Source organism: Tupaia chinensis, unplaced genomic scaffold (genome assembly GCF_000334495.1).
Source record: "Tupaia chinensis unplaced genomic scaffold, TupChi_1.0 Scaffold000316_1, whole genome shotgun sequence".
NCBI classification, from domain to species: domain Eukaryota; kingdom Metazoa; phylum Chordata; class Mammalia; order Scandentia; family Tupaiidae; genus Tupaia; species Tupaia belangeri.
The window spans coordinates 102,448-112,320 of NW_006159809.1; the positions used below are offsets into that span (position 1 = coordinate 102,448).

General features: G+C 35.7%; 1 pseudogene; it reads right to left on the minus strand.

Moving 5' to 3' along the window:
* Positions 1-6,397: 6,397 nt before the first annotated feature.
* On the minus strand, positions 6,398-6,854 carry LOC102481258 (histone deacetylase complex subunit SAP18 pseudogene; annotated as a pseudogene).
* Between the last annotated feature and the right edge of the window lie 3,019 nt (positions 6,855-9,873).

Below are 9,873 nucleotides of genomic sequence, written 5' to 3' on the forward strand. Positions count from 1 at the left end.
ATATCTCACTACAATCTTACATGTCTTACTGTTGATGAATTAATATTGATACATTAGTATTCAAGTCTAAGGTTACATATGATTCATCCTTTGTGCTTTATATAGCTATATAGGTTTTGACAAATGTATAATATTGGGTTTTTGGAAAAGTCATGATGTATTTTTGTACAGAAAGACAGAAAAATGCATTATGACTTTTCCAGTGATGCAATGACATGTACTCACCATTACAGTGCCAGCCCTAAAAATCTCTAGTGTTTCACCTACTCAGCCCTCTTTCCACCAACTCAACTCCTGGCAGCTATAGAAGAACTTTTAAAAATAAAAAGGGAGAAGACACAAATAACTAATATTACTAGTGAATGGAAAAGATCACCACACTCCTTTGGCAATTAAAGGATATTAAGGTAATATGCAATTCACACGTATAAGTTTTAAAACATAGAATAGATGGACCAAATTATTAAAAACATACACACTAGGAAATCTCAACCAATATGAAGTAGATAATCTGAATAGTCTTATAACTCTAAAATATGCTAGATTTGTTTTTTGGATTTCATTTTTTTAAATTAATTAATTAATTAATTTATTTATATACATTCAATTACATTGTTTAGCTTACAAAGTGAACATTTCAATATGTGAACATTACTCCCCAGTCCAGTTGATCAAAATATGCTAGATTTTTTATTAGAAATATTCTAAACATTAATCCTCAGTCCCAGATTATGTCACTGAAAAAATTTACCAAATTTTCTGAAAAATTGACACATTTTACACAATGTCTTCCAGAATAGATAAAAGAAGTGCACACTTTTCTAATCACTTTGAGACTGATATTACCCTAATCCCAAATCCAGAAAAAAAAAACATAGATGAAAGAAAACTGCAAGGGCCAGTCAGCATTACTCATGTAATGCTACATGAGAAAATCCTGGATTCATGTCCTAGGGCCTCCCTCAGTATGAAGACTGCACAAGCCCATTACCTGCTCATTATTTGGGTCAGCTGAAACTGGGGGTATGTCATGGGATCATGGCATGGAGATTCTTTTGGGGGTGCCTATATCTGTCCCTCTCTTATAGAAGAAATAAACTTTAAAATAGAAAAGTACAGGTTGTTAAGCTAGTCACAAAATTCTCAACAACATGTTAGTAAGCTAAATACAATGTATAAAGTAAGTATACACTCTTTATTGCCTCGTACAATTTATATCAGGTATATAAAGTTAGTTCAACCTTTTAAAATCAATCTAAACCTATTAATAGAATAAAAAGGATTTTATCAAAAGACATGATCACATGACTAGTAAACTGAAGCAGAGAAAGCATTTGATAAAATCTGGACTCCAGGAACCAGCAGATGATGGAATGGTTGCATCACTGGACTTCCACAGTTAATTGCTGTTCGAGTCCCAGACCCAGTGACTTAAAATTCATACTGGGTTTGTGTGTTTGCATGCTCAAAATCCTGAGAGAAGAATGGAGAAAGGATTACAGTGTGGCCATCCCCCCAGGGGGTAATTTCTCACTTTCAATCTTTCTGTCTCTTTTTGTCTCTCTGGCAAGTGCACATGCCCTATAGAAAAAGTCACTTAAAAAAATCGTAGATTCCATCTGTGAAAAATAAAAAGCACAGTCCATTTTTCAGCAAGTGAGAACTATAGCTAAGATATATAACTTGATAAGGAGCATCTGCAAAAAATTCTAAAGCTCACATCATATTTTATGATAAGCCATAAGTCTATAATGCTTTTACGTAAGCCTATAATGCTTTATGTTTAAGACTGGCAATTTTTAAAAAAGAATGCATAGGGCTAGCAGGTAACATGGAGTCTAAGGCACTGGATTCAGCATGGTCAGCTTTGTTGTTCAAGTCCCAGACTCAGTGGCTTGAGAGCCACACCAGGAATGTGTGTATGCACACCCAGAATTCCTGGAGGAGAGTAGAGTAGAGGGAATTATGGCATGACCATTCCACCTGAGGAGTTATTTCTCACTTTCTCTTTCTCTCTTTCTCTGGAGAGCACGTAAATCCTATAGCAAAATAAAATAAAATTAAAATAAGGTCAGCAGCTATAATGGTTACATCACTGGACTCCCACATAGTCGATCAGGGTTTGAGTCCTAGACCCAGTGATTTAAAACTCACACAGGGTGTATGAGTGTGCATGCCCAAGATCCTGAGAGGATAAGAAGGAGAAGGGATTGTGGCATGGCCATCCCCGCGGGAGGTGATTTCTTGCTTCTGTCATTCTGTTTCTCTCAGTCTCTCTGGTGAACACACACACCCTATAGCAAAAAAAGGTCTCTACAAAATAAATAAATAAAATTAAAATTAAAAAAAGATTCCCACTCTCACAACTCTTATTCAACATAATACTCTAAGTTCTAGGCACTGCAATAAGACAAGAAAAAGAAGTAAAACACATAACAGCTGTAAAAGGAAGAACTGTAATGTTCCCTATTTGCAGATGGCAAGATTGCCTACAAAGACAATAGAATCTAAAATAAAACAAAAGAAAGACAATTCCTAGATCTAATAAATGGTTTAACAAATTCACTGGCTACCTACCAACACACAAAAATTAATCACATATTATGCTGACCAGAAACATGTAGAAATCAAATTTTAAACACAAAATAACTTATAATAACCTGAAAGAAAATATGATAGTTATAATCTTAAAACAAAAAGTGAGCATCAGTTGTATGCTAAAAATTACAAAATGTTTACCAAAAAAGAAGGAAATAACCATTAAGTAAATGGAGAGATATACTAAGTTCATGGATTGCTATACTCAACAGAGTGAACATGCCAGTTCTCCCCAAGTTGACTTGTAAGGTTTTACTGAACTTACAAAGTATCTGTTATTTTTTACATGTGGACAAGGTTACTCTAAAATCTATAGAAAAAGTCATGAGTCTTAGACAATTAAAAACACTATTGAAAAAAATACTTAATAGCCATAGAATATAAAGTTTTCAATTGAAAATTATGAATATGGTAATATCCTTGATTTGAATGTCATGTACTATAGGCATACTTTGAAAAGCCATATTGTGTGCTATAGATATGTACAATTAAATGTGAATAAGAAACCATAAAATTTTTAAAAGAGAAGAAAATAAAAAAAAATCACTCTCTTTTACTATATATTAAGGCTTACTATACTCAGTTACAATAAACAAGCTGTGTAATATTGATTGAAGAGTGCAAACCTAAGTCAGTGAAATAGAGCTCACAATTCAGATACACACCTGCCAAACTGCTTTTTAAGAAGCTAAAAAAACTCAATGGAAGAAAAATAACATTTTCCATATGTATTATTAGAGCATTTGGACATCTTTGGGGGGAAAAAGAAACTGTATCTATCATATCTAATATAAGAGGACTTCAAAAATGATGGAAAAATTAAATTAAAAAAATTTGCCAGAGGATACATGCACTCACCCTAGGGAAAGCAGGAGAGAGAGTGAGAGAGAGAATGTACGAGAGCACACCCATGTGGATGGCAATCCACAATCACTTCTTCATTTCTCTTGCTGAGATTGTGGACACTTGCTAACGCACACCTGATATGTTTATTATGGTGTTGGGTCTCAGACTTGAATCATGCAATCGTCCATGTGAGATCCAGCCAACCAAACCACCATGCTACCAGCTGGTCCAGATTTACTGGAATGTAAATCTGAGTTATTTCTGGTGAAAAAAAAAACTTAAAATCTATGCTTAGATTTTCATAATATGCCTTTTCTTTTGGAATATATTTTGTATACATTTTCTATTTATGCATGTCCTTTTTTAAAATCCCCTTGTGTATGTGCGTGTGTGTGTGTGTGTGTGTGTGTGAATATATGTGTGTGTGTGTGTATATGTGTGGTAATTCTAAAAGGATCATAAATGTAAATTTAATACTTGAAACTATAAAAGTTGTAGAAAAATATAGAAAAGTTTCATGGTCTAGGACCAGGTAAAGAATTTATAGATATGATATGAAAAGAATGATTCATATTGAAAAATCCATAACAGATTAAATTAGATGAGACTTTGGGTAAAAAAAGATAAATAAGGAATGTACAGTAGCAAGTTTTCATCACGTAAAGGATTAATATTCTTAACCACTAAAACAATAGTCTCACATACACACACAGACACAAGCATGTACACACACACACATAATCCATCCCAAAGTTAAGCACACAATATGGTTATCTAGGCCACGTTACATTTTGGTTTGGTTTGGTTTGGTTTGGTTTGGTTTGATTTGGTTTGGTTAGGAAGAAAAGACAAGCCTTAGGGGACTGCAAAAGTAAGTTTACTATATATTCATATATTCAGGTTTTTTTTTTTTTCAGGGTGACCATTTATTTCTGTTTTATATTCTAGAAAACAACCAGAGTAACAAAGAGTAAGTACAAGCCTTTTGATTTTTACCATTATACTTAAAAACACATTCAAAGGTATTCTTTAACTCTTATGGAAGACTGAAATCTTCAAAGGGAAAATTCAAAGTTGGAACTAAGCAAAAAGTGCATGGCAAACCAGCTGAATCAGGTTATTTCTAACTAGTGGGAGAACCACCTAGAAACTTATAATCATAGTGGAGTCCTTATCAAGAGTTTGCACAGGAAATACTGCCTTACAGGGCCAGACCGAGGCCTGGTAGTTAAGGATCAGGTCTCACCTGGCTGACCACACAGTTCATGTCATGGGGCAGGAATCTTGAAACACACATCAGGCACATGCACGTGCGTGCCCAAAATCCCAAAAGAAGAAGTAGAAGGGACCATGGCATTGACAATGCCCCAATGCCTCATGGAGCGTGCTTTCTCACTTTCACATTCTCTCTGTTAAGTGCATGCACTATGGCAAATTTAAAAATAGTGAAAGAAGAGAAACATTGACTTACATAGGTCCTTCATTTAGTACCCACTCTCTTGATCTGTGTAGTAAGTCATAGGAAGGTAAACATGGCTATTCAAAAATTAAGTGGAAATTTCCTTTCTGGCACACAGAACTCAAGTCTATCTAGTCTGAGTGACTAAATCTAAGGGCAAGGGTTATACTAGCATAGAAGAGGCAGTAGAGCTAAGTGACAGGCTTGTCTCTGTCACTGTTGACTGACTGCAACAGAGACACCAACCCCACATAAGCAGATCTTAAATGGCAGCTTTTATTTGCACAAGATAAACATGTGAAATTTTATTTTGAGCTTCGCTTGTAGTACTTTCTTTTTATTTCAAGATTTTACATTTTCTACTGTAATAAACTAGGGGTAAATAGGCTTATGACACACCGCCATACTGTTTATAAACTTCCACATGAGAATATGATAGTGCTACGGAACACAGGACTCTAGTTTTGACTATATTTCCACTTCATGGCTAATAACTAGCATTAGTTTCTTGTCTGTCAGATACAAAGTGCTTTTATACATATTTTATCTTCACTATCTTATGGGCTATTATTCTATCTTAGTAAAAAAATACTTCAAGTGGGTTCAAATAGCTTGTCCAAGGCTGCAGAGCAAATCATGCGATCAGGATTTTATGTTCTGTCCTACCGGTCTTACCACGATGCATCTCAAATCAGACACATTTGTCTCTAACACGTAACAGGATGTGAGTATCTCCTACTTGCTCAACCAGACCTCATCCTTGGTCCTTCTCCTTGGTCTTAAAATTCTTCTCTCATCTCTCTCCCTGTTCAGATCTTCAAGGCAAACTTTTTCCACCTTTACTCTGAAATTCTCCCTTCTTTCCTTCATACTGTTCCTGCCTTCAAAATGCCCTAAAAGGCTTTGCTGTGACACCAGCATTCATTTTCTCTAAATTATTAGTCATTGTACCCTGATTAAGGCAGGCTGATGGAGCTTCTTTAACTTGCTTCTTCTCAAACACACCATCAATAGTTTAAAATGCCTCTGCTTCTATGCTAGCTTATTCACACAGATCCTTTTTCTAACTATGTAATAGCCTATGCCACAAACTCAGGTTCAGTTTCATATGATCTCAAGGCTTTTCTTTCTCTCATGCCACCCCTTCTGTGCTTAATATCCTCCTCCATCACTTAGTTTAAACCTCAAACACAAGAATAAACCCTGTTCACTACCTCCACTAACTGTCACACTCAGGCTGGCTGCACAGATATATTTAAAAATATAGTTTTACACAGGATGCTAAGAGCGCTTTTCTTTATATTGTACACTTTAGACTATTTTAGACTTTCTATTAATATTCATACCATAGCACATCCAAACCTAACTCCTAAATAGATGCATTACAATTTGTTTAGAATTTAAAGGCTTAATGGCAATAATCAGGGGGAAGAGTATGTAAATTTGTTTTACATAACTGAGTGAAAAGTAAATTCAAGAAATAGTAAATAGAATTTAGTATGGCCTCAGGCACCCTGGGAGATGGTGCCGGATTTGGAGGAGTAATTGCTCTGTCCAAATAATCTCCTATTTGGAACTTCTGTGACTACAGGGTCATGAAACCCTCCATTCTCTTTCTGCAGGATGTAGTGTTGCTGATCTCAACAGGATAGCCAGGCCTTTTAAAGTCTATAAAAACAACTGCAAAATTAAAGTGTGTGCCCTTTCTAGCTTCTGGGCAGACTCCTTTTACTAAACTAGTCAGTTCTTCCAATGTCGCATCCATCCAAATGTAGATCTGCTGCTAGCTGGACAGTACGTTTCCGTGGGAAAACTCGTCCATTTGGGGGTGGGGACAGTTACTGGTGATGAAAACCCCTGTAGCAAAGAGAAGGCATATCTTTTTGAGGTCTACGGGCTTTCCAGGCTCCTTCTTAATGTTTTCCTGCATAAGGCGTAACTCCACCGCCATCTTCCTCCCATGGCCTGCAGACGCTCGCCCTGACCAATCCCCACAGTGAGCTTGAGCACGAAGTCTCGCAGGAGAAGCTTAAGGCTAATTTATGGAGGTTCACCAGAGAGTGTCTCTCCAGAAAGCCCACTTCATTGTGTGCTGCCCTCCAGGTGTTATGTGGAAAACTATGTAAATAATAATAATAATAATAAAATTAAATAAAAAGAAAATATACCCTACATCATCCCTCCTGCTATTTTGGACCTGAGAATAATTTGAGGTTTATATTTAAAAAATGGAGCATAAGTAAGAGAATCAATGGTATATCAAGTATATTTCATTGAGCTAAATTTGTCAAAAACTAAAAAACAAAATAACGATCTAAAAATATTAAACATCAGTTTTACTTTATATTGATGATTATATTGTCAACATATTAATTGATCAGACTGTCAAATTCTTAAGGGTATTGATTTGATTTCAAAGCTTTCATAAACTCCACTGTATGTGACAAATAAATATCAGCATGCAGCATATAGAAATGCATTCGACTCTCACCACTTTGACTATTTCTTCCTGTATTGATCACATAAGTTCATAAGCATACACTAAAAATTCAAGTCTGGTATCTAAAGGGTAAAGGAGGTCCTTTGCAGCAAAGAAAACTATATAGGGGTAGAATTAAAAAGAACTAAGTTATTTTGATTTTTTTATTTGTAATTTTTCTTAGGGAGATTTTTACTATGAGGTGTGTGCTAGCTGGAGACACAAACATACACAAAGAGACAGAGGAAGTAAGGAATTGCACAACACAGACACACGGCTGGAGGAATGGCTTTGTTGTAATCTCTTCTACTCCATTCTCCTCTTAGGATTTTGGGCATGCATGAACATGTGCCCTGAATGAGTTTCAAGCCACTGGGTCCGGGACTTGTACCAGTCGGCCATGTGGGAGTCCAACACTTTACTACACCACTTGCTGGCCTCACTGAGTTGTTTTTATTAAGTTTACCAATTATATATTATTTAACAGATAGCCAAATAGTCCTATGTTGTTGGATTTCAAAGATAGGTAAAATAAAATAAGGATAAATAGGAAGGGAAACCAATGGGTAGAATAAAATAAGACTGGATAAAAAGAGGAAACCAATAAAGAACAGTATTTTATTTGTCCCATTATATTCATTACAAGAGCAACCAGTAGATGGTGTAGTGCTTACATCACTGGATCTCCAGCATAGTGCTTATATCACTGGATCTCCACATGGCTGATCGCGGTTCTAGTCCTTTACCTCGGGGCTTGAAAATGAAGCGGGACGCATTTGTGTGCATGCCCAAGATCCCGGGAGAATGGAGGATATAGGAATGAGGCATGGGCATACGCCCTGAGGAGGTATTTTATAACTTTCCCTCTCACTGTCTTTGTCTCTCTCTCTTTCTCTATGGTAAGCACACTCACCCTATGGCAAAAACCTCTTAAAAATAATAAAATTTAATTTCCTATTATCATTTCATAAGGGAAAATGTATATTACAATAAAAAAGTAAAAAGAGTGCACTCTCAGAGTATAAGAGAAACAACAATAGATGGAATAAATTTAGTTATACTGGGACCAGCAGGTGGCATGGTAGTTAGGGCACTGAACTCTCAAATGGTTCACCATGGTTTAAGTCCTAGACCTGGTGGCTTGCTTTCTTGCTTTGCTTTTCTCTTCCTGGAAAAACAAAAAAAGTGAAATTAATTAAATAAGTAATTCTTAGAAATAAAAAAATATATATTTTATGACAAATTCATCCAATGATAAATTATAAAATATTTTCAAAATGTTTTATTAGCGAAAGAGAGACAAAGAAGCAGGCACCCACAATAGGTTTTCATGCTGTATTCCAACCCCAACTTCACCTAGTCTGGTATTACGGTCACATGCAAGCCTGGTGTATTCAGGGAGTTAGCTAGACTTGAACCTACACCCTTTCCATGTGAATTGGCCTCCCAGAGTATCATTATCACGTTACCACTGAGTCGCTAAATGGTCCAAATAACATTATCTTTTTCCTTTTTATTTCTTTCTTCTTCCTTCTTCTTTTCTTCCCTTCCTCCTTCTTTTTATCTTTCCTTCTGATTTTTTTTTCTTTTGATTGCCAGAGAACACACATGCCTACAAGAGAGAGACAAAGTGAGAGAAATAGAGACGGAGTGGGAAAAAGCCCTCCCCAATGTGGCATGGTATGCTGTAATTCCTTTTTCATAATTTTTCCATTATTTTGGGATTTGCACACATTCACATGGGTTCAATGTGTTTTACCAAGCTGTTGGGACTGGGATTCTAACCATGGTGGGCCATGGGGAATCTGGCTCCCTTAACTACTAGGTTACAGAACTGTCTGATTTTTATGTTGTTTTTATATGGGTGACTTTTTTTAAAATTGTTGTTCTTTAATTTGTTATAGGGCATGTGTGCTCACCAGAGAACAGCAGAGAGTGAGAGAAAGAGAAAGAAAGAGAGAAGAGAAGTGAGGAAGCAAGCCACCAAGTCCAAGACTTGAACAACAGTCATCCATGTGGGGAGTTTGACACCTTAACCACTATTCCATCTGTTGGCTCCAAATAGGTAAAAACTTGTGCATGGATCTTTACTTAGATTGTGAAACAACTATACATTAAACTTATTTTATATCAGCTTTCCCTTTTGTAAATTGAGGATGTTTAATTTTTACCTAATGGTACTAAAGAAGATCAATAAGTAATATGGAATTATGAGGCAAAGAATTTTTTTAACTTTATTTTTATATATAATGTAGTTTTCCATTCACTTTTTGAGTCAACTGGTTTATAAATATTAGATTATCAGAAAAATCATGACACATTCATCTTTATTTTTCTATACATAACTTTCCCAATAACCCAATAAATTAAAAATTTTATTAGTTATCATGCATTATGACAAACACAAAAAAGGAATAGGAGTTAGCTACATGGTTAGATATTTAAAGTCCAGTCATCCTCAGAATATGTATTAAGGCAATTTGCATGCATG